Source organism: Anser brachyrhynchus (genome assembly GCF_964034855.1).
Source record: "Anser brachyrhynchus genome assembly, chromosome: Z".
Classification (NCBI taxonomy): domain Eukaryota; kingdom Metazoa; phylum Chordata; class Aves; order Anseriformes; family Anatidae; genus Anser; species Anser brachyrhynchus.
The window spans coordinates 64,219,171-64,245,378 of NC_137697.1; the positions used below are offsets into that span (position 1 = coordinate 64,219,171).

General features: G+C 39.1%; 2 long non-coding RNA genes across 5 annotated transcripts in view; both read left to right on the forward strand.

Annotated features, from left to right (window-relative positions):
• The window catches only part of LOC308185600, a 46,359-nt gene that overhangs the window by 2,287 nt on the left and 17,864 nt on the right, over positions 1 to 26,208 (forward strand). The window lies entirely within an intron of this gene.
• Positions 456 to 16,844, forward strand: LOC308185601. Its single transcript, XR_013943502.1, has 3 exons — positions 456 to 2,199; positions 11,019 to 11,129; positions 12,535 to 16,844. It is a non-coding gene; the product is annotated as an uncharacterized lncRNA (long non-coding RNA).

Below are 26,208 nucleotides of genomic sequence, written 5' to 3' on the forward strand. Positions count from 1 at the left end.
GGAGGAAAATGAGTCACTGCCTGCCAGCTGCGCCACGACCACGTTTTGTGCCTTGCTGGGAATGAAGGCTCAAACGACCTTCTCTCTGCTAGCTGTGAATCTGCCAACACAGGGAGGTTTTATCTCATGTGGGCCTGGTCCAAAGCAGATGTTGTCCAAGGGGCTCAGGATTTCCACACTGATGCTCAGGAGGGAGTCAGAAAGTTGGATGTTGAGAGCATTTCCTATGGTGGCAGTAACATTTTGCCCTCCCTACTTTTATAATAACATTTTTCCTCCAGTAGAGGGTTTTGTTTCTTTTTTGTTTTTCCCTTCTTTTGCACCCAGAGAAATAAAATCTTTATAATACAGTGGATGTTTTTCTCTGATACTTTTCACTTACTCTCTGGGGAGATAAGCCTCCTCTAGCAATATTTCTAACACCTTTTATTCTGTGTCAAGGATGAAAAAATAAGTATTTACCAACGAGCATCAATCAAAAAACATTGCTTTTACTCATCCTAAAATGGAAACTATTGGAAATCTGTGGACTGGTGCACCCGGATGAGAAAGCCAAATATTAAATTAACGTATTAACGATGTTTATAGTTTTATTACCCTGTAATTATATCATACCTCTGATTGTTTTTCTTTTCATCTCTGTCTATAAAATGTAGCTGCCTGAACCTGTTTTGAATGTCTATACTTCTAGTGTTAGACCTAGTGATGTTTTGCCAGGTTTGGTGGAAGAAAAGGCAGTTGTAGGGATGGAGTTGTTACTCTGGAGATCATGATGCCTGCCAGCCATCCAAAGGGTGAACCAGACACAGCTGGAGACTTGGTTGGGGCCAATAGCTATGTTTGGCAGGATAATTGGAAGGAGCAATTAAATGTCATGAGTTGTGGCAGCTGGAGAGCTGGAGCGGGGCTATGTTAGGTAGATTTGGAGATTTAACTGGTACCAGTTGTGAAAACACAGTATGAGGGAGTTGTTTGTCAAACATGACAGCAAAAGACGCACATGTGAGGATGCTCCTCTCAAACACCAAGCTCTCTCAGCACATTGCTGACTGAAATTTACCATTATTGATCATTTCTTTCAGATGCCAGGAAAAACAACTTAGTATATATACATAGTTTTGTTAAATAAATATCTAGAAAACTGAAAGTGATTCATACTATCAGTTGTCTTCCAAACCAATGCAACTCTACAAAACCAGCACATTAGCTAATCTCTGAAGCCAAAGATGAAACGTCAGCATTATTTGATCACAGCAACAGAGATCTTCTTTTAGTCTGATGATCCACTGTGGCTGGGCTTAGCTTTGTTTGTGTTTGTTGTGCAATGGCTATTTCATCCTAGAACTCTACTTCCATGCTATGGGAGACCATTTGTTCTACTTATTGACTTTTCTTTTTCTTTTAATTAATTTTTTCTAACAAGCTTTTTATTTCTCTTTTAAGACTGAAATTAATTGGTCACAAATGTCAAAACTGAGGTTATGCACTGATTTCATCAAACTGTTTTCATTAGCAGTCAGAGTTCTTCTGCTGGTTTGGGACAGCAGCTTCTGCTATGAATGTCCCAAAATGATCCACAGAAAACAATCCTATTTTGCACTTAATTTCATAGAAGTAAGATAGCATTTTATTGTTATTACATCTATCTGCTGCAGCTGTCTGTGAGGTGGAAAATGGGAGGTTTTTGGCACCAAAACAACTGTGTGGTAATTTTTAGGAGGAGTACAGAACAGTGTTCTCATTTGACAATAAATGAAGAATAAGTGGGCCAATGAAATAACAGAGAAATGCCTCCTCTTTGGGAAGAAAAGTTGCAAGGCTTTTAATGATTACTTTTAAGCAAAAATTTGCTTTTATATTCTGCCTGAAAACCTCTGAAGTTTTTATGGGTAAGTCTTATAAATCATAAGACACAATTTATAGAAAACATGCAAGCATTTTCTTACCATATGCACCTGTTTTTGGTGAGGACAAATGCCTCCAGGTGGGCAGTTACACACAGCTGAAAGAGAAATATCTCAGTTTTGGCTAAGTTATATATTATAGTAGTATAAGAAGCATATATTAAAGTAGCATAACTATCCTGCAGGTTGGGGCTACCCAGCTTTCTGGATTGGATCTGATATTAGAAATACAGAGGTGGGAGCTGTGGGAAAACATACAAACAGATTCAATTCATCCTGTTCAGTCCTGCTTCAGGTAAATTGAGTTGTTTTCCACACCACAGTTATCAGTTGTTTTTCTACCAGTGCTCCCTCCTGAAACCACTTCACTACCAGCTCACTCCCATTTTAGGGGAGCCTCTGGCTGAGGTAAGTGGAAGAGCCTGACTGGCTGGAGAAGTGCATAGAGCTTTAGCTAATGACTGTAGAGGGGTTGGCATCGGATACATTACCATGAGTGTGAATTGCTGATGCCTGGCCCTACAAGCATTGGCCCAAGCTTTCTGCCAGTCCTGGTTTATTGTAGATCAGACAGCTCATCCCCATCATGCTGGCAGCAGAACTATCACCTCCAGCTCCAGGAGCTGAGCGATGAGTTTTTCCTGATGCATTTTTGTTAATTTCCTGCTTAGCATGGCAGAAGATAAATTTTGAGCACATAATGGCCATAATATGTTAAAACATACATGGAGATATTTTCTGTTGAGTGACTAGTCACGTATCTAGTGGTGTGGTTAGGCAGGAAGGTTGAAAAGTTTATGCATAAACTGCTTTTGGTGGAGAAGGGACCACATTTTTCCTATTCCTTTGCCCCCTCTTCCACAGATACTCCATCAGGAGGCTCTCTAGCTTGGATGCAAGGCAGAGCAATATGGAGACATGTTTAGCTATTTGTTCTCTTCAGAAGACTAAGCTCTGACCTTCACTCAAAAGACAGAGCAGCTCAGACCTCAGGGTAAAATTTCCACTGCTACCTGTGGGAATTTTACCACGGGAAAGAGTGCAGGTCTGGGCCCGGCATGTGAGATTGGTCTGTGTTTGCCAGGGGTTTTGTTGACACTGAAGTTCCTAAAGAGAGATAACCATTTTGATGGCCAATTGATACTTAACAGTATCCTGTCTGGGCTTGCCTGAATGTATGATTCACTTGGAATGCTTTTTGCTTTGAGTCAATCATAAAGCTTCTGGCACCGGAATTTTTAGCAGAGAAAGACATTGGCTGATTTTTAAATCTTTTGAGCATCCAAGCATTGCATTATTTTTGGGAGTGCAATGGTAGACAGGGTTTTCTGTGATGGTGCAAATTCATCACTGTCTTCCTGGAGGTGGCTTTCTCCAGCCCTTGATCCAGCATGTAATGGACTTGAGACTGAGTGTGCTAATTATTAATGGTGCAGCTCAGGGCTGTGGTTCAGGAAGCGGCAGCTGCCTTGGCACCTTTATCCTTCTGTCTGTGCTCCAGTCATTGTTGTGGAATTTCCTCTCTTCTCTTTCTTATATGTGTAATCCTTGGTCTCAGATCCCGCCACACATTTTGCATGAAAGTTATTGTATTTGCTCCCATTGGACTACTCACACGTGTAAAGACACACATGTGCTACGGGCTTTGAGTCTCTGAGACCTGAAATCCTCCTAGTGGGGTAGCTACTTCACATGACCAATCAGACTTTGAAAGCTGCCAAACACTTTGACTGATGTACCATTAACTGAGATTTCCAAAGCACTGGATTTAGAGAGATTCCCTCCCTGAAGATTAAACAGAATATTAACAGAATAATGTGGGCAGACTTCACTAGACAATTGGGATATTAATAAAGCTGGTCAATCCTTTGATCCATCTTGTCAAGTTAAATAAAAATTCTGCTGAATGCAAAGATGTGAGATTGCCTATCTATTCCTTTGCTGATTGAGCAAATGTATTAGTCTTCCTCCCATATATCCAGCAACTTCAGTTCCTTCTGTGTCAAATTTTGGAATGATTGCTCATTTGGTAGCTTGGTTGACAGGACTGCAGTTGTAAGGTATTTATCAATAGATGTAACACAGTGAGGACAAGGAAATGATGTGTTGTTGGACACAAAGTGTATGTAAAAGGGAGTGTTATTTTGGCATTTTCTATTTACCAAAACCTAAAGGAAACAAATTTCAGGCACATGTTTATGTATTAATATGAATGAAAGAATGAATTAGCATGAATGAAATACAGTTTTTATAAACTCATTATATGTGACTGTTAGCACAATCCAATTTTTAAAATAATGTCAGTTGTAGTTCAAATTCCCCATTTTAAGAATCTTAGTAAATGCTTTGTAGTAAAATCCCTTTTGTGGTACAACAAGCAAGCAAGAATCTTCCTTTGACTTCCTATATTCAGAATGCGGTTCTAGGTCCCGGTCTTTGAAAATGATTCTCTTTCAAACATGATTCTCTTGGAATTTTTAGTCATGCAAAAGTCCCACTGAAATTAGTAAGCCCTTAGGTGACTGACCATTGTCCAAAGGCATGCAAATTTGCAGAACTGAAACTTTACTGTGTCCTAGCAAGGAAAAAAAAAATCTAAACTAAGCTCACAAAACTGTTTGAGGTAAGATTACCAAGTAGGAAAGGGCTGGATAAAAATATTTCTCCATAAATGGAGTATTTCTATAGTCATTAACTAGGTTTAAAGAAGTAATAAAAAAGTATTTTGGGAGAGCTTGAAGAGGAAAATAACCACAAAAAAAAAAAAAGTTTATTATTAGTCTTTGGTGGGAAAGGATTAGATGACCTTGGACTCACAAGTTAATTTTCATTGCTTTAATCCTTATACTGGAAGCCACCAAAGGGAAAAACATTAGAAATATTTCCTTTCTGCTTAGACTGAATTGATTTCATTTTGTTAGTTTAGTAAAAGGAAGAGCATGAATTCTTCTCCCCTTTAAATGCTAAAATACATAGTTATACAATTTGTATGTATTCAGGTCCCAAGCCTAAATTATCTGAAGCCATTGGAAAGATTCACATTTTCTTGACTGGACTTTTCTCATGTTTATCGCTGGAGCATGGATTTACAGTTTAGAGGTTTAGCAAAATACTCACTTGGAGTCCTAGTCATGTTGTTGTGACTGCAGTGATCTTCAGTGTGCCCCAGCATCTCCCCAGGGAAGAGGGTTTAAGATAAAGTGGCAGAAATATAAAGCAGGAAGTCCATACAAGAGACTGTGCTTCTCCAAGTAACTGTTAAACCTCCCTGTGAGGTGTTTTTGCACTGCCGGGGAAAGCCTCTCTGGTTGTTTTACAGCCACCAGCACAATGTTTTTCCTGATGTTTCATCCCAATTTTTTGTTTTTAATTAAGTCAGTTTCTTCTTTTCTGGGCATGGAGAGCAATTGATCGATTCATCAAAAATATTTAACGTAGCCTCCCACCTCTGTCTGCTTGTTTCCAAATTAAATATACACAGTCATCTCACTTTTTGCTCTAGACATTGTGTTTCCCTGGATTGTTATCATTCTCTCTGTTTTCTGAGTGCTTTGCAATTAATCTCTCTTAAAAACTGGGATCTAAGAAAGGAGTCAGTACTTAGTCTGAAACAAATATGTTAGAATAATTAGCTCCCATGTCTAATATGTACTACTCCTCTGAAAAACATCCCTGGACAAGCTCCTTTTACTGGTTCTTTTTCAGGACCTTATGCTATGCCCTGACTCCTTCTAGATCTGCCAGTTTCCCTGACAAATGCTCAGTATACTAGCCTATTCCAATCAAATTTGACAGAGGAATATGTGGAAATCCACAGTTTTGTGGCACTCAGTGGATAGGCACGGGAGAGGGAGCATAAGGGAGAGGGACTGAAAAGCAGGGAGGGCATTTCAAGTTTTTAGGGGGGAAAAGGAGACTCAAAAGGGGGTAGCTGCAGCTGCTGGTTTGGAAAAGAATGAATTCAATTTCATGTTTTGTTAGTTTCACCACTGAGCGGCAATTTGGAGGGGACTTTTTCGTGTTTGGATTTGTTCAGCCTGTGTGTTTGTTTGCTTGTTCGTTCATTTTGTAGTCAAAAGCTTTGGCCTGCTGGCTTGTTTTCAGATTGTCATCCACTGCAATCCTTCTATAATTTTATTCAGTTATACTGCTGGACTTTCTGGTATTTTATCATAACTGTAATTTCCACCTCAAAGAACACAATCTCCCTTAAAAAAAATAATTAAAATAAAAATAAAAAATAAAAAGGGAGGGGGGGAAGTATTGCATGTTAATAAAACGCAGCATTTAGATGCATTTACTTGGAAGTGTTAGTTACTATATACTACAGGACAGAAGATAAAATTTTTGCAAAAAGTTGTCTACTATACCCTTCCTTCACAACACAGCATCCTTTCAGCAGCCTGAGTTTTGTATGACTGCTCTTTTGCAAAGTTTGTAACATACACCTTTCCTTACTCACTCCCAAGGCTGCATTTACTGTACGAAATCTCTTCTGTAATATGAATTGGTTAGGTCCATCTGCTGAGGGCCTCGCTGCCCTGGGGAGTGGAGCAAACTGAGCAAAGAGAGAGAGAGAGAGGCTGTATTCTCACTGCTGTTACAGTGACCCCGTTTAACACCGAGGCTGCCCAGGCTCTGGGAATGGTGGTGAAAAGAGCTTTTTTTTCCTGAGAGGGATGTGTTGTTTGGGTCGGGAATTTTAGTCTGCAGAACCTGATAATTCCAAAAGAGTCAAGAGAATTCAAGTGCTAACAGCAAGAAGGACTATGGAGTAGACATAAGTCAGTTATCACAGTAATACCTCAGCTTAAATGTTTAGGCTTGATATAAATTAACTGCTGATTCCTGTTGCCTCCACTCCTCCTTCTCTTCCACTCTTACCATTCTGATGCTCTACCCATAGCTCAGAGAAAACATAATAAAATATACATTAATACTAGCAATGTGCAAATGTTGTGTATAGCTGCAGTGTCAGTATTTGCATTCACTCTGCTCATAAAATATGTCAGAGCAGACAAAAGGTGCACAGTTGTTCTATCCATAGCTTAATTTTGAAATTAATACAGAATGTTTATTTGGGTTTTGTTTGGTTTTGTTTTATGATGAGCTACTTTGTAGAAGATTAAAGCTTTCCCCTAAATACTGGCAGGTGACACATCAGTTGAAGAGCACTAGAATTTTTACTTTTAGGTATGACTTGAAACAATCTATTTGACAGTAATAATTGCTCAGTGTGGTGGGAAAATAACTGCAGTTTTCATATACCTTTTTAAAGCCAGAGATAAATTTGAGACATGTTACACTGCCAAAGGAAAAACTCCTGTTGCCTCATAATAACAGGCATCAGTCTTAAATGTTCCTATTGAAACAAGGCACTGTGGCATATCTTGTGTACATTCACAGGGAACTTAGGAGGATATGAACTGGCAAAGGTACTTAGTGCTGAAAACTATGGCTTGCACATGTGCAGTGTCACAGCTGTTCCCAAGATTTTCATTTCATGCTTATAATCTGCTTGATGGCTATGGTGGACAGCCATCGTAAAAACAGGAGAACATCTAAGACTCATGTAAGCTATCATAAGATATGTCATGTTTTGGTTTAACCAGCAGGCAGCTAGACAACACGCAGCTGTTCACTCACTCCCCCCTGCAGCTGGGGTGGGGGAGAAAAATGAAAAGTGCAACAAGTTGTGGGTTGAGAAGAGGACAGTTTACTAAGAAAGAAAAGGGGAAAAAAAAGACAGAAAATCAATAAATGAATAAACAGCAACCACAAAAAAAAAATACAACAAACAAATGATGCACAATGAAATTTCTCACCATCCACCAACTGATGCCCAGCTACACCCTGAGTAACAGCCACCCCACCAGCCAACTCCCCCCAGTTTTATGGTTCAGCATGATGCCAAATTGTATGGGACATCCCTCTAGTCCACATGGTCTGTCTGTCCTTGCTGTGTCCCCTCCCAGTTTCTGGTACACCCCCAGCCTCCTTGCTGGTGGGGCAGCACGATGAGCTGAAAAGAGCTTGGGTCTGTGGGAGCACTGCTCTACAGCAACTAAAACATTGGTGTGTTATCAGAATTATTCTCATCCTAAATCCAAAACACATCACCATACCAGCTACTAGGAAGAAAATTAGCTCTATACCAGCTGAAAACAGTACACATCAATGTTTTGGAAATAAAAAGATATTTATGAGTGTGCTGGCCATTGCACCTATGTCAAAATTCCTCTTGAGCAGGGAAGTACAAGGATGAGAATGTTCTTCCTCCTGAAACGTGTGCATGCACACCTGAATATATATGTATTTATACACATATATACATACACATTGTGCAAAGTCCAGACATGGTAGGGAGACACCATAAGGCTGTGGCAGAACCATTTACACAGCAAAAGTCTGAACTCCAGAGGTGCCTTCTTAAAATTACCTATAGGACTTTACTTGATGGACGCAGTGCCTCAGGTATTAATGTAACAGAAACACGGTTGAAGATCTCCCTAACAAGAAAAGCCTCATGAATTCCCCTAAAGACATTGTGATCTTTTTACAAGAGCATTTGAAAAACAAGGAACTGGTATGTTAATTCAATGCTGAAGCAATGCTGATAGCCTGTTTCAAACACTTTCATGCAGGTTATTTTGCTTTCAATGTATATCGTACTACTGCAGTCTCTGTTCATCTGGATGGTCTGAGAGGAAAATGAATTAATTTCAGGCCAGTGGTCCCTGAAGAATTTCCTTGTAACCCATATGTGGTACTGGATGTACACTTTATTTCTAGATGTCAGCTTAAGAAAAAACACTAAAAATAAATTTGTGGTAAAAGGCTTTTAGTGCAGATAGGGAAAGGAAGGATTGGGAACCTGTATATATCTGTGCTTGTCTGTATGTGCCAAACACAGAGATATGCACCTTCAAATAAATATAAAAATATTTTTATATAAGAATATGCATAACAGCAAAAATGAAGATTGGCCTATAAAACTCAAAAAAATGTTGGTGACTAAGAAAAATAAGTGTGTCTTTTCCTTGAAGTGAGACAAGTTTACAGACTTTGTGAGCTGCTCCTGCTGTTTTGGAGTCCTCCCATCTCTTAGTGTCTGAAGTTTTGAAAGATTCATTTCACTTATCCTCATTCCCATCATTCTGTTGTATGCTGAGCTCAGAGAAATGTCCATTTCTAGCCCACGTGCATTTTCTTTGGCTCGGTGTCCTCAGGGCCACCACAAGCAGTGGGTTCTGTAGGAGTGCTGTACACAACCAATGACTCCCGTCCATCCCTGGAAGCCTGGCTTGGCTCCCAGACCCATCACAGATTTTGGCACCCATTTTGTGTACAAAACAGCTGGAAGATGCCCATGCCATCTGCCCAGCAGTAGGCTGTGGTGTGAGTTTGTTGGTTGTGCTCTCCCTGGAGTGCCACAGATGACCCTGTTTTGCTGCTTCTATATATGCCAGTGTCCTTGTAAATTCAATATGTTTCAGGAGGGTTGTTCTGTTCTTTCCCCTTCTCATCTCAGATTCTAGCCCCTGGGTCCTGGATGAACTTTGTCTATGTGGGATTTTTATTGGATTTTGTTACTCTTTATTTCTTTATTTATTTGTCTGTATGGATTATTCAGATTTACATGCAGTAATGGAGGAGTGTGAATGCTCTTACAGGGAGGGTCAAGGGCTTTGCAAAAACAATTGCATCCTCTCCTTTCCTGACACACGTAGCATATTTTTCATTTGCAGGTTAGGACTTTTTTTTCCCAGATTTCCCATATGGTAGGAAGTACAGCATTTATTATTTCACAACCTTTGCCACAGTGAAAGAGTGTTCCTTTACAGGTTTAACAAAGGTCTGCTGAATAGTCACTGGGTATTGTTTGGTTTGACAGGTCTCCAGTGATTCAGTATACAATACTATGACTGAACTCCATATCCTGCTCTTATCCATGACACTTAAAAGCTTTTTTTCCTCTCACCTAACAAGTAGGTACATGGGAAGCAAGCTACTCATTTTATTTAATTTAAAAAAAAAAAAAAAGAGAGAGAGAAGAAAAGTACAATTGCAGTGCATGAATATACCACCCCTCTACCTGTCATCAAAGCTGAAGTGAAAAGCCCTAGTAAAGTCAGCAGGCCAACTTCTGCTCTCCTCTGCATGAAAACAAATCGGTAGCATTTCTGTTACTTTTGAATTTATGAGATTTACACAAGCAGAACTCAAAACTTGTTGCTTGGGTAAGAATGACACAAGAGAACTTACTAATGCTTAGGAAAACTGACATTAAGTTTACCCCAGATTTTAAGCAACATTAAAAGAAATTTCAAAAGTAACTCCAGTGGCTATTGGATTTTTGTAAAAGAAGTTACAGTACAGAATGACTGAAACTGTCTCAGATCTGGGTCATGCAGCTTGCTTAGGTCTTCTTCTCCTCTTATATATAGAAATTGCTAATGGGGTAAGATGCAAAAATTCCTGAAAAATCTTGGCTTTTCCTGAGCAACTTGTTCAAATTTTCTTGCTTGTCTGACTGCGAGTATAAAATCATAGAATCATAGAATATCCCGAGTTGGAAGGAACCCATAAGGATCATCAATTCCAACTCCTGGGAGTACGACCTATAGACATAATAATGTTTACATAGTTCACTATTATATCACCTTCTTATTTCATTTTTTTTCAGTGGAATACTATAGAAGTTTGAAATTGATATATATACGTTTTAATTAATTATTTTTATAATATATGATATGTTATCTCACGTGACTTTTGAAGACTGTTATGCCAATGGATTCTGTCTTATTTCTCGGTAATCACATTTTTTCCTTAAACATTGAAATTTAAAATAAATAAATAAATAAATAAAAAGGAAGAGAGCATTTTGACTGTGATAGTGACTTAAGTTGGGATAGAGCAACAAAAACACAATACAAATCAAAAGAAAATACAAGCCTGAAAAAATTGTTAACCACAAGCTTGTATGTCTGTTTGAAAAATAAAAATTCATTCTATGTTAATTTAGTCCCAAAATTGTAAATCAATTGGGATGTTACTGAAAGCTGAATGTTGACATGTAAAGTCTAAGCCTGAGAAACCATATGTTTGTTTTAGGTAATGTCAAGAAAATAACTCTTCGCTTTCTGAAGAAAAATATCTCGAGATTCTGGGCTTCAATTTTGAGGTTTGTTAAAGAATCAATACCATGAAGTGAAAGTGTTTTATGTAAGTAAGAGTAAGTAACTGATAAACAGTGCTCTATCAGTAAACAGTAGTTAGAGAGGCACAGGCTAATATCAATCCTGTTTGAAGTCAATAAGATTTGTCTCTGATGTTAGTCAATACATAACAGGACCAGGCTACATATGTAGCATGGTGCTTTGATGCTGCACAAATTTATCTTTGAGACTGTTTTTACACAACAATAATTAAAAATGAGAAAAGGAAACTTCCCTACAATTAGGCCAAAAGTACTGTATATACTTGTTCTAAAACAACAGCAGGTGGGTTAGAATTCCATAAATATAAAGCAAACATGAAAAGGAAATAATTTCTTCTTATAGTCTTACAGACTTTCCACTGGTTTCTAGAAGAAGCAATTTATAATATAGCTCTGCCCAGGCATGCATTCAGAAAAGTGATTTTCAGCTACCAAAGTATTCTATTTTCTCCTTCATGTGTAAATTTACTTTGCCTAGTTTGCCTAGTGTGGACAGCAAGACGGTTCTCTAAAATTTCCAGGGCTGAGTCTATCATTTTTGCAAACTGTTTCTATGTAAAACTCAAAACCTGAACAAAATCAAAAAGTTTTCATTCAGACTTACATGATCACTAGCATTAAACATCACTCAAAGGTATACAAAGATGGGGAGAGCTGGCTTTGAATAAAAAAAAAAACATTCTGGATTTTTCAAGGCTGGTTGTGGCAAAATAGGCACTCGACAACTGAAAAATAACTATACAGGGGAGATAAATAAGAGCAAGACCACTTTTTGTTTGTAGGTGACATATTTTAATGAAGTATGATAGTATTGTGCTCAAGACATCTATGTTTGATATCAAACATGACTTCAGCTGATTTAAGAATCTCAAATTTGTCTGTGAGGAAGTAATTTGTGCTATCATATCTCAGTCCAGTAATGCATTTAAGAACATCCATACTCTTAGCACATGTGGAGCTGCAAGCCATACATACTTGTGCATTCATCTGGATCTGTAGTTTTTAGTTTGTTTCTTTAAAATAATTTGCAGCCGGTTCATTGCAAAGCATTGTGCATTAGTACCAACAAGAGGCTATTCCAGGCTAAGTATTGTCCTCTTCTTGTTTGCACGCTGCCAACAGGAATAAAGTTTACCATAAAGACGGCTGGAGGAAAGCTTAATAATCACCGTAGGTTTTAAACTGCTCATTAGTCACTAAGTTCCCAGGCAACAATAAACATACTGGTTAAAATCCTATTAAAAAGTATTCAATAGAAATGCAGACAAATGAAATCTAAAGACGTCAATTTAGTGTCTAGTGCCAGAGGCACTCACACTGTTTTAAGAAACTTTTAGCCAAAACTGGAAGACTTTTTTTTTTTTTTTTTAATCTCTATCTCTCCTTTTTTTCTCCCCTCCCTGCTCTCAGAGAACTGGAGGCCACATGAGACATCCTGGAGGCCTCTCCCTGATCGTGCCTCAGATGCCTTCAGCTGGGGCCATGCGAAGTGCTGGACAGCCTTGGGCTCCAGCCAGCCCGGGGACTGCTGTTGGCGGTGGCCAGGAAGGTGCCAGCTTTTGCAGAGCCGAACTTGCAGGAGAGCACCCGACCTGCCAGGCAGCACGCTGCCATCCTGGCAGGATGCGGGATGAGCAATTCTGGTCAGGGGATGGTTTCTTACTTCATGAAGCTGTCCCTCGGCCCTGAACCCCACAGCCATCTCCACAGGAGGAGGCAGGGCTCACCAGGCCCATGGGGTGCTGGGGATGGGTCTCAAGGAGCAGTGGCACCACAAAATGTTTGTGGAGGAGGCATAGGCAGGGAGGAAAGAGCCAGGAATGCGGATCTGATGGCCTTTGGGGGTTTGCTGGCCTCTGGACTGACTTCAGTCACCACTAGGTGTAAAAGGTACGTTCCCACTTCTTCCCAGGTCAGCAGCAGAAGAATGAAGCCATGCTGTGTGACAACATTTTCTCTGGTGCTCACTAGCTCTTTCCCCATGGTGGCCTAGGGGCTTGGGGGACCTCCCTTGGCAGGGTCAGCTGTGGTCATGGTGACCCTGCAGGCAAGCCCAGCACCTGAAGCCACCCAGTCACATGAATCCTTGAAAGGTGAGAAGGTAGCTCAGCCATGCCACCATTCATCCTTATGCTTGCAAGTAAAACCCATTGTCCATGTGTTCTCCATTCCACTGCCAGTCCTCTGAATCACTGTGTCCTTCACACTTGCTTGTATCTAGCTTGCATAATATTTTTTAAATTGTGAAAAAAATCAAGAATTTACTGCCTACAGAAGTTTTTGGCTATTCTTTGTATAACCTATCATTTTCTTTCTTCACTGAGCAAGACAAACTGTACAGCAGAAACAGAAATGTGCATTTTTTCCTGACCTTTATGCTAATAGCTTCATACTGACTGGCAGGAATAATTTCAAAATACCAGGAAAGCAATTAAAAGGAAAAAAAAAAAAAAAAACTTGACATGTAATAAATAATTTAACACCTCACCCTAACGCAACCTGCAACATCTTTCAGTCATATTACGGATGTATACTCATCAGTTTATTTGGTGTTTTGCATAAATTTCATTAGTACAAGCAGAGTAATATTAAAGCACACACGTATACACAGTTTGGTGGCTTTTCAGCTCATTATGAAATACTTCACCTCTGGGCAGATGACTAATATGCTATTAAACTTCTCTATCCTTGAGTCACGTCGTAGCCAAAAAAGGGGTGCAGTCACTCAAAACCTTCATTAAATGAGCTGAATACACCCACTCGGGGAAAGTGCTGTTGTATGACTGTAATGTGTCCTACGGCAGCATTAACGTGCTGCTGGGTCCTTTAGATGTTGTGGAGCCTCAGAAATTACTCCATAGCAGAATATGGGGGGAAAATATTTCCATTACAACCTTGTGCTGTGCAGTCTGGGAGGCATTATCCCAAGGTTTTAACTCTCCGGCTAAGGGGAAGAAACCTTTGGGTTGTGGCAGCTTGTACATGACACCACTGGTAGATGTGCAAGGGCAGGAGACAGAAGCTGTGTGTGTGCCACTGTAAAAGTGGGGTGCTGCAGTTGCATCCTGGTGCTGGCTGGATTTGGGCCATCTCAGTTCAGTTCAGTACCTCCAAGTCTTGCCCTGCCGCTGCTCCCTCCAAGCACAGACACAGTGCTGAGGGCTCGATGCAGCTGTCTAGAACAGGTATCAAACTGCAGTCTTTTCCTATTGATTTTATTATTAGTTCTGTCTAGAACTAGACATAATCACCCTTCTTTTTTTTTCCCCCTTTCTTCTAAACCAAAATGAAGAGTCAAAAACATGTAACAGCTGCAAGTGGTGAATAGCAAATCCAAATGCTTATATAATACATGATATCTTAGGAAACTGTGGATACAATGAAGACAAGAACTAGCCTATTTCCAAGGGGAGGTGGGATACACTTTTCATCATCCTGGACATTAAATTTTTTCTATAGAATACTACATGAATTAAATTAATAATTCCAACAAGAAACAGGTTTTTTTCTGGTAAAGAATATGTAATTGGGTTTTAAGAATTGGCTTCTTTGTCACCGTAACTTCTTTGTCTACCATTAGAGCTAACCCTATTAAATGTTGCATGAGAGTGACTCAAAGGCATTTAGAAGAACACAACTCTAATTATCTATACAGGACCAAACTTGACAGAAAATCTGGGATATTGTTCTGGCAGTAGCTGACAGTGACGACACTGACAATAAACTCACCTTATGAACAGACCCATTCAGTGTGTTGTTATGAATGGAGAGTCACTTGATTTGCTTGTGTTTTATTTGGGTAGGAAAAATATTTTTAAATTAAAGAAACAATATTAAAAAAATCCCACTGTTTATATTTTTTTTCCAAGTCTGTGCTACTTGATAAGAACTTGTGGAATATGGTAAGCATTTTATTTTGTAAATGTAGTGGTTCCCTGTCCTGTCTTTGAAGGACATCCTAGTCACAATGTTGTAAATTCTAACAATTCTTGTAAAACCTAGTTATTCCAGTAATTCTAATCACACAACGGTGTAAATACTAGTAGTTCTTATAAATGACTTTTTCAGTAAGAGAACAATGTGGATGTTAAATCTTAAATCTCTTCAAGGAAGAAAAAGCAAAAACTATCTCCCTAAAGGACTTCATAAGTAAGAATTCTTTCTTTTCCCCTTATTTATTTTGTATATTGCATTACGGAGGCACATGAATTGAAAGCAGTTTGTAAACTATTTTTCAGGATGACAAAAGAAAAACTGTGTCATAATGAAACACAAGACTTTTAGAATTATTTTTCAAGATGCATGTTTATTGTGAATGTCCTAAGCAATAGATCCTGTTTTTTCTGCATGGCAGTATTTTTTATTTAGTTCCTGGGATATAAGTTGCCTAGTGTTGATCTTTACAGAACTTCTGTGTCTAAATACTTAAAGCAAAAGATAAAGTAGTGTGAATGTGATCAGATTTATACTGAGATAAAGGTATTTAGATTATTCATGGCTACTTTGCTAGTGGAAAGCAAAACCCATTTGTATTTAATTATAACTGTAACTACAGTAAAGGCTCTTTCCATGTAACTATTTTTTTTAATAACATACAGTTTTAATCAAACTAGACACAAACAGTAAAAAATAAAATAAAATAAAATAAAATAAAATAAAATAAAATAAAATAAAATAAAATAAAATAAAATAAAATAAAATAAAATAAAATAAAATAAAATAAAATAAAATAAAATAAAATAAAATAAAATAAAATAAAATAAAATAAAATAAATAAAATAAAATAAGGAAAAAAAGGAAAACCAGGCATGTAGATGAAGCTTCAACCTCACCCCTCCACCACCTTTTATTTATTATTTTTTTCTGAAAATCGCTTGGTCTTAAGGGTTGTCAGTATCTCTAAGGCATTACAAATTAGGTTCCTATATATTAATTGTTACTTCAAAAAGCCAGACTGAAGAAGAAGGCAGCAGGAATTCATCCATACAATGGTATTGTTATTATTAAAATAAAAAAATCAAAAACCCACCAGCACGTTAGCAAAAGATGAATAATTTAGAGGTCAAGATGACACATATTAGACTAACTTCCTTTCCCCTTGAGATTCCTAAGTCTATACAGGTCTCATAGTATGATTCAGATCTCGGAATTTAATGAAACAAACTTAATCAGAGGGGTTCATTAAATAACAATTCCGATATGGAGATAATTTAAAATGTCTAATTACAGACCTACTTTCTTTTCCTCTATCACTCTGTGAGAAGTTCTACAAAGGTGTAATTTGCTAATTAAATCATGAGATCCAAATCAATGTTTCAGGTACTTAATTGCTTGGTGTTGTGTTCTTCTCCAAGAAATCATGGAAATTTCCATGAGAATAGAGGATGTACCTTCTTTTTATTATTATTTTTTAAATATGTTTTCAGTTAAGATGTTGATAATGTCTTGTTTTTTACATACTTAAAAAAAAAAAAAAAAAAAGGAGCAAAACCAGGAAAGGCTTTGAATTTGGGGTTTGTTGAAACTGGATGTGTTTGAAATTGTGTATGTGGGATCATCTCTCAGGATTGAGTTTGTCTTTAGAAAACATATCACAAAGCGCTTAAGTGCACACTTATTTTTGTCCTTGTTCGTCAAAGAAAAGAAACACATTTTCTATTTCAAGGAAGTATTTCTGTAGTTTTGCACTACTTTCTTCTTTATTTCCTTCTCCTTCTGGTTTCTAGGTCCAAAATTATAGCTGTAAAAATCAGCAAAGACTCACCTTAGACTTTGTTCTTATTCCTTGCTGAGAAGATAATTTCTGCAACCACAGCAAGAATGAAATATGTTTTCATTTTCGGTACTGGTGTGAAAGGAGATCTCTACTGCCTATCTTTGAAAAGCTCCATCACCAAAAGGTTAGATAATGTTAAATGTTAAAATGCTCAACACATTGAACATCTTCTTCAGTTGCAAATGTAGAATTAGGCTTTGGAAAATGTGAGACTTTCAAATCAGCTTCCAACATTGTCCTGACTTCCCAGGTAGTACATTGACTTCTGTGAGGGTGATGTGTATAGGATGAGAACCAATACCCATATTCCTTTTAAAGTATTCGAGGCAGCAAATCAGGCTGAGTGCAGCTCATAATAATAAGGAAAATGATCAATGAGAAACATACGTTCTTATAAAAACACCATAATCCTATTTTTTAGAATAGCTTTTAAGGGCTTTCCCTCAAGCTTTGTAATTCACTTAAAAATAGAGCTGGATTTCTTGCTTAAACAATATAGATTTCATGTGTTTAACTCACTGATTTTCTGTTGTACTATTGTAATTTTGTTTGTCTTATAAGTTTCTAGCATTACTATTATTATTACAGAAAATAAATGATTCTGAGTGATCTTATGTGACAAATCTTATATAACACCACTGGAGTATTAATGAGAAGAAAAAAATATCACTGGGGTTCATGTTCAGACTGAATTTGATTTTTTATTGCAGAAATTTTTGACGTGTCCAAATGTAAACCAATTCTCTGTGTGCTGGTTCCTGACACCCTGCTTCCTTGTTAGTAAGTGGAAAAGCAAAGAACAAGTGGTATGGAGACTGTAGAGTGTCTGTGCTTTCCCAGAAACTTTCTCTTTGCCTTAGTGCTTTGTCTTGATGGTTCCTTAGTCTAATGTGTGATTAGCTCCTGCACTTTGGAGTTTCAGAAATTGTCCATGTAGTCACAGTTTTTTTTTAACATATCATTAGAAATGTGGCAAGCAATTCAGCTGTATTAATTTATTTTCCAATTGGTAGTATGCTCCTTGACTAGCCCCTGAACATTGCCTAAGCAGTCTTTATTTGTATAAAAACATGCGAAGAAATAAATGCCAGCTTCTCTTCTAAGGGACGATTTTGGAATCTGAATTTTAAAGCAACAAAAACAAATAAAAAAACTAACAAAACACACACACATACAAAATAGTTCTGGAGTAAATGTTTGAAATGGCTAAAAGTCCACTTTTTCATGGGGTCTTCAGCAAGTTAACCTTTTCTCAGGAGAGGAGTTTCAGTTACATAAGGGAGTTTCTGCAGAATTTCTGGTTTTCAGAAAAGTTCTTCAAAGATTAAAAAAAGACCTGCTATGGTCTGTGGGAGTTTAGGCTGCCGGATCCTCAGCCTTGCAGCTGTTTGGGTGCTGTATCTATTTTCACACCTCGCTGCACACTTCAGAGACGTTTAACACCTACCCATCACAACTGTGTTAAGCCAGGGGGGTTGTTAACCCTCTTTCTTCAGTCTGCAGTTAAGTTAAAGTCAACATTTTCATACCTGTGCTTGTAAGTCTCATTGGGGGTGCTCTTGTCTAGCTGTCCTAACATGTCTAGGTGGCAGTGGTGACCACATGAAACTCAAGAGGAATGGGTTAGCAGTGCCTGGATATGCCTCTCTTCTGGCAGTCTACATTTGTGGTTGCCAAGCTGGATTAAGCATGGTGTGGAGATACGAGACTGGAAGCCCACAGAAATGGAAGGTCTTACTACAGCCTTTCTGGTGGCTTTACAGTTCTTCATTCTCTTTATGCATCTGAACTAGTGGTAAAGGACATGTACAACAACTATGACAGTGACCTCATGTCTCAATGTCTCCTTTACCTTTACAAGAGAGCTGACATGAAGACACACTAGCAAGAAGTCATTAAGATTTTGTTATGATGGGAAGCTCCAAGAACCCTGAGTCATGACAGAATGCTGACTATACAAGGCTCTGCATAAGATAAACCACACTCCTGTAGTACCCACTTGAAAATTACCTGAATATGTTTAAGTGTGGTACCATGCCTTGAAAAAAATCTCTTCCAATAGTTTCTGAATTTGGTAGGGTTAATATGAAGATGGTAAGATTAACTATATCAAACCATCTCCTGTTTTGTATGAACAGCGATAAACTCGTAAGTGCTGCTGGAGAACCACCTTTATTAGGCATGACTTGACCAGACTTGCTCTCCTATTGTAGTTCAAGATTAAAGCATTTCTTACCACAACTATTTTTTTTTTAACTAATCCTCTCACTGGCTGACTCATAACAGCTGTTAAATAACTAGATATTTAGCTAAAGATGAACCAAACCTATAAATTTAAACATGTAATATAATAACCAACTCCTTTACGCATAGCAAACCGCTTCTGTCATCATTTGAATGCTTTGTGCTGACCTCACTGTCTGCATTTGATTGAACTGATCTAATGTTATAGTTGACAAAAGATGATAACAACAGCAATTAGATATTTGCAATGTGTTACGGAGCAGGATAGAGACCACATAGGAGTGTGAGGTGTTACATGAGGGGAGATGGAAAGGATGACATAATATTTTTTAAATATCTGAAGGGCTGTTTGGAGTTTGTTCCTAGGTGTTTCAACAGTAACACGTGCAAAAGTTCACAGGTCTTGTTTTCACTTATTTTCTTTACTCCTTTACCGCTTATCTGATCATCCTTTTTTCCTTCCTCATGACTGCGCAATGAAGTCATAGCTCTATTGTGCAGTCACCATTTTTGTCTCCATTCTTAGAGGTTCTGGCTTGTCAAGAACAGCAATACTAACTAGTGCTCCTGCAGCAGTTTATCCTCTCTAGACCATAGTGCCTTGCAGGTGTTAATATTTTTTGTGAGTGTCTGAGACCAAGGGAATCAAAATGACTTCCCAAATTCATACAAGACATATCCAACCTACTATTCCCAGCTTCCTCTTGCTGTATGTCACACGGAGCCATCATGGCTTTTCTTCACCATGAAGAAACAGCATGTGCACATAAAGACTTTTATTTAAAAAAAAAAAAAAACTACGTTAAAATGCAGCCAGAAGGAAAAAATGGGGGGGGGGGGGGGGGGGGGGGGGAGGGGAGGAAGATGAAGAAGAAACTTTTGCCAACATTTTGTGTTGGTGAAAGTAAGTTGTTTTCTTTTTAAATATTCTCTTGGTTCAATTTACACTGGTGCTTTCATCCTCTTTAAAGATATTATAGTGGTTTGTTTGTTTGTTTGTTTTTAAGAAATAATCTATTATTGAATTTAAGTCCAGGGAATGTGAATTTGTTCCATGTGAACAATTTTATGATAACTTATATACAGTTACAGATTACAGACACATTCCTGAAACCTTTTAAAAAACACTTATGGCTTCAAGCTAGTGAAAAGTGCCTTAGGACTTAAGGTTAATGATGTGAGTGAATGTCATCTTAATGTAAACCTGAAGTCAGAAGATAGTATGCATAGCCAGAAGTGCAATTGCTCATTTTTTTGTTCCCACAATAAATAGTGGGAGAAGCTTCAGGATATCTGAGTTCCTTCCATTCTCAGTTTTGTTATTTGTAAAAAATAGTTCAAGGAGTCTAAAAGGGCTTAGCTGTGTGTGCTCTGTGCAAATGTGGAATACAAGGAGAGCCTTTTTTAGAGCTGACAAACTGCAGCAAGGCTGCAGGCAGACAATTGCAAAGACGCTGCTTGTGTGAGATAGGTGATAGCACACCTCACTAATGTGGTGTGCTGACCAACTCTGAGCCCTCTCCCTGAGAGTGAAGCATAAGAGGGGAAGTCTGGTGATTCTAATTTAAAAACAAAATGTGAATAGGGCAAACTCTGGCACTGTGAGCTAATCTGTAGTATCAATCACCCTACTGGTGCAGAAAGAGAGAGAAAAGGAAGGGATTGGAACATGAAGAACCCCAAGAGTGACTAGAAGTCACCTATATTTGGTGGGAAAGAAGAGGGGAGTAGCAGAGTGGTACAAAGAGTGAGGTGGTATAAGCTGCTGTCTAAGAAAGGGATTTTCAGTAGCAGTCAAACAGAATGGAGAGGGTTGATCTAAGTCTATGTTTGCCAAAATCAGAGGTAGCAGAGTTGTGGTGAAGGTGTGGGATTTGGAGACTGGAAGAAATGAAATATGCTGGTTGGAATGGCTATGTCTTTGAGAATGAGGAAACATTGCACAGCACAAGCACACAAGATCGATACAAGCAGACACTAACACTGCCAGTTCAATACTGTGGACTGGAAGACTGAGTGGCAGTGAACATAAAGAAAGGAAAGGAAAAGTCTGCCAGGACAGAAGGGTGGCTCAAAGCCTTGTTGAACTTTACAGAATCTCAGACTGGTTGAGCCTGGAAAGCACCTCTGGTACAACCTACCTAGTCAACCAAAAACAACCAGAGCAGGTTGCACAGGGCTTTCTCCAGGCAGCTTTTGAAGATCCCCAAGGAGGGAGATTCCACAGCCTCCCTGGGCAACCTGTGCCAGTGCTCTGTCACCCTCACAGCAAAGAAGTGCTTCAGAGGGATCATCCTGTGTTCCAGTTTGTGCCCATTGCCTCCTGTGCTGTTACTGGGCACCACTGAAAAGAGCTTGGCTCCATCCTCTTTGCACCCTCCCTTCAGGTATTTATAGACATTTTTGAGATCCGCCCTGAGCCTTCAGGACTGGAGGCTAACAGCCATTCATACAGTTAAGAGAAGTGAGAGAGACAGGACAAGATTCCATTTCTGAGAATGAAACTGGCTGGGAATAGTCCATGTTTGCCTTGTCTGTCTCATGTAGTCTTGTCTTTAAACACCTTTGAGGGTTAAAAAGGAAAATCTGCTATAACAATTTTGAAAAAAAAGAAAGAATGAAAGAAGAAACGAAAGAAGGAATGAAAGAACAAATGAAAGAGAGAGAGAGAGAAAGAGAGAGAGAGAGAGAAAGAGAGAAAGAGAGAAAGAGAGAAAGAGAGAAAGAGAGAAAGAAAAGAAAGAAAGAAAGAAAGAAAGAAAGAAAGAAAGAAAGAAAGAAAGAAAGAAAGAAAGAAAGAAAGAAAGAAAGAAAGAAAAAAGAAAGAAAGAAAGAGAGAAAGAAAGAAAGAGAGAAAGAAAGAGAAAGAAAGAAAAAAAAGAGAGGGAGAGAGAGAGAGACAGAAAGAAAGACAAAGAAGGAAGGAAGGAAGGAAAAAAGTCAAGAAAAGAAAGAAAAATCTACAGCCTTCTATTAGTTTAAGTGGTCTTAACCAGAAATAGCTTTTTTTTTCTGCTGTGGGATTATATTTGTCGAGCAACCCAATACAGGAACCCGGTGAAGCCAAGTGGAAGGTGTTTGGTAACCAGGGAAAGATTAACGTGAATGCTGCTGGAATAAAAATTGTTTAACATGAGATGCAGGCAAAGAGGTAGCAGGGACAGAGAATTGCACCCTGTCCCTCCCCAGCCTCACTTGTTTTAGTTCTGCAGGCACTACTTCTGTGTATTTAGCCTTGCTTCCCTCAGGAGGCAGAGCTGAAGCCACCTTGCTTGTTAACAGTTGCATTAATTCTCCTCTTCTTCCATTCTTTAAAGACCTGTAGATGAAATATGAGCCAATTCAACAAGGTTCACAGATGCATTTCACTTAGGTAGCAGAGGGTGTCTAGCAGCTGCAGAGAGCGGATTGCAGCCATCAGCCAATACTTGGATCTGCAGCCTCCAGGCCATGCACTGCCCTTTGCCCAGGGAGGAAGTGAGGGTCCCTCCAAGACCAGGGGTGTCCCCTCCTGGGGGAGGACAGGGCTTGTGGGGAGGGATGAAAGGGACAGAGTATCCCAGGCCATGCAAACCTGGTCTCCGTTAGCTGTGCTGCTCACAGGGCAACTTCTCCAAAGCAGAAGCTGGACAGCAGGGTGAGGTCTGTGAGGGGTCTGGGTTCTGCCACAGGGCTGGTATTGGTGGTGCAGGCCATGTGTGGGGTCTTTCATTAAGCCCCAGGAGAAATCAACAGTCCATACAGTACCAGATCAAAGGGATTCTGGAAGAAAAACAGCTTTGTTATGGTTGTAAGTCTTCCCATCTCTTGCCCTCTGCCACTCCACCCCTTCATGTACTTCCAAGTACTCCCTCAGTAAACAGATCCACTTCTCTGCCTTAGACTCAGTCCCTGTCATCAGCTTCACTTATCTGCAGTCATCACGCTATTGAAGTCACACTTTCCAAGGCACCTAGTAAAATGTATAAAGTTCTGTTCAAAACGAGTTTTACAGCCAAACACGTATCCAGACAGCTTTAAACACAAGATTGAAAGAGGATTTTTTCAGCACATTAGTGTCTTACATCATTGCTGTATGCAGCAAAACAAAACAAGAAAATGTTTTTCTTTTGTTTTTCTTTTTTTTTTTTTCCTTATTTTAACATCAGGACTACCTCTAACCTCCCACCTCAAAGCCATGCCCCACTGTGCACTCTCTGAACTGCGTTTTGGACTTGTTTTCCAGCAAATGTGTGGGAGCTACACATGATGGTTGTATGCCTGTTGGTGAGAGAGCCAGGAACGTGAACAGACACAGGAGCAACCCGGGCACGTGCATGAACTTGTTGTGAAGGTGAAGTGCTGTAATTGTTCTTCAGAACAGAAATTCTAATACTCATCTTCCTTCTCCCTGGAGGACTTTCTCCCAAGAAAGCCAGTAAATACTGGCAGGCAGCAGTGCAGGGAGGGGAAACATGTCATGGGCTGCAGAAGCCAGAGGATACTGGGCTGCAAAGCTTTCAGTAGATGACAAACCACAGCATGAGCTGCATCTTTGTAGGGTAGGCAAATCCCAGAACTATTTCTGGCCCCATCTCTTTCTTTGGCTAATGTCAGAAAGGTCCAGTAATGGAGAAATAGAAAGGGAAGGGCATACACTTACTTCCTGGCTCATTCTGTAGTTTGCGACGGTGGTTGAAGAAACAGTTACTGGGGAATGGATGGTTTAAAGGAAAAAAAAATCATTGTGGACATGCTATATGTGATGCTGCAAATCGACCAATCATGACAGTGTGATTTTTGGACACACACTCAAGAATAACCTCCACCTGAGGACAACAGATTGGTCTGCATGCACTGACATGGATATAAATGCATACATGCAGACATGACGTACCCTTAGGAGGACTGCAGAACAACCTTTTTTAGCAGATCAGGATGTATATTTTGGGCTCTGCTCCTGTCACTTACTTTGCTTATCTGTCGCCACCTTGTTACAAGACATTTACACTAAGGTAGCTCTTAAACTTCCTCTGAAATGGAAATATTCTTCTCCAGTATAAGCAGGATCTAGAACTGAATTCAGTTCTAGACTTTAAAACTTATCCAGCCAACAAATAAAATTACTGTTACTCTTAATTTATGATACACAGTAATGGTGAACTACTAAATGAATAAATATCACAGGATTTAAGATAGAAATGCTACAAGACCCATGGCAAATGTGTTATATATTGGGTTTTATGTCATGTATTTTTGGTAAAGAGTCTTTCTAATACTGTCAATATTCAAGAGAGAAACTCAGTATCAACAACTGATAGACCCTCAGCCACTTAAAACTGAAAATCACTTTATAAAAACCAAAAAGTTCGTGCTGCTGCTTTTGCATACCTTGACTCAGCTTCCCTTCAGGGGTCCCTTTGAAGTCAGCTGAAACTGGCCCTTACCTGACATGGGACAGCTTCTGGATTCTTCTCACAGAAGCCACGCCTGCAGCCCTCTGCTACCAAAATCTCGTCACGTAAACCCACTACAGGCACTGAGAAATTTTTTCACATTATTGAAAATTACTAAATGATCTTTACACAACATGAGGCTGTCTTCATAGATTACAGCAAATAAAACACCAATCCAGAGAAAAGGCATATGAGTGTGATGTTCATATCAGTATTTACAGCTCCTCCAACAAAACAGGTTTCTCCAGTCCTTTAGAATTAGCTGGTAAATTTAACATGCCATGAAACAAAACTGTAGCTCCATTGCTGGTATTCATGGCACACCTTCTACTACTAGTCTTTTTACCTTTTATTTATTTATTTATTTATTTATTTATTTATTTATTTTAGTTGGTTGATTGTTTTACATCTCCTTTTTTAGACCACCTGGGGCATTTTGGAAAGGCAGAACTTGTTTACAAAGTATCTTCCCACTCTGGCATGTGGAAATGTCATTCCACATGCTGACACAGTAGAAGGGAATATAGTTTATAGATGTCTCTAGGGGTGGGTGGAGGAGGAACCATCAGACATTTTACACAGCTTGTCCTGGAAATAAAGTATGTTGTATGGATAGCAAGAGGAGCTCTGGTAGCAGGGATGCAGGAGGACATGGAGGTATTATCCTGCAAAGAAAGAGACTGTGACTGCTTCAGGTCTATCTAATGATGTTTAATAGCATGTGTAGTTTGATAGTTTATACAACTGTAACATATAAGTATGGTAATACAAGTATGGCAATAGTGGTTACAATTATGGTTTAGCAGTATTTAACTCTAAGATAACCATGTGATAACTACAATGATGGCAGTGGATAACTACAACAAATATGTAGTTGTGGGAGAGTTAGCAGTACAGTGGTGTAGTTATGATGTTTGCTCCCAAATCTGTGGGTTCTCCAGGTTCTCCAAGGTCTGCAAGACCACCTCTCTTGGCTCTTGGCTTTGAGCATCCACTCTGACAGCACAGGGCATCTTGGTGTAATGCCTGGTCAAGGTAAAGGAGATGGTCACCATAGCAGATGATGCTCCCAATCTGGTGTCAACATTGGCACTCTTATGCTGACCCCACCCTCTCTGTCCTTGGGTTGTCCACCAATCCTCTCAGGATGCCATGGTCTCTGGCTCTCTGAGCATAATATCCTCCATTTTCTGGACAAATTGATCATTCCTGAGTCACATGTGCAGCTGATCGAAAGGTGACCAGTCACAGTGCCCTCCTGTTGCCATGTCCTTGTCCTGCAGCTCTTTTCTGGGAAAGTTCATTCCCTGAAACTGGCTCAGAGATGACAGTGTCTTCAGCATTGCATTAGGTGTCTTAACCATGCCATTTTTGCATATTCCGTCCTATGGTCTGCTAATCATGTTAAATTAGTAGAATGCTAATCTATTCATGTCAATACACATCAGCAATGTTTTTGTGTTCTTGCAAATATACTACGGCTTTATAGTTAGGCTGGGCTAATGGTACAGTGAATCTTTCAGCACAAACAATGCTAAACTTATTTGTTATGCTTGTTTATAATATAAGCAAAATCTTCTTAAGGCCTCGATTTGTTTTAATTTTCCACTTTCCCATGCTTTGCTTCAA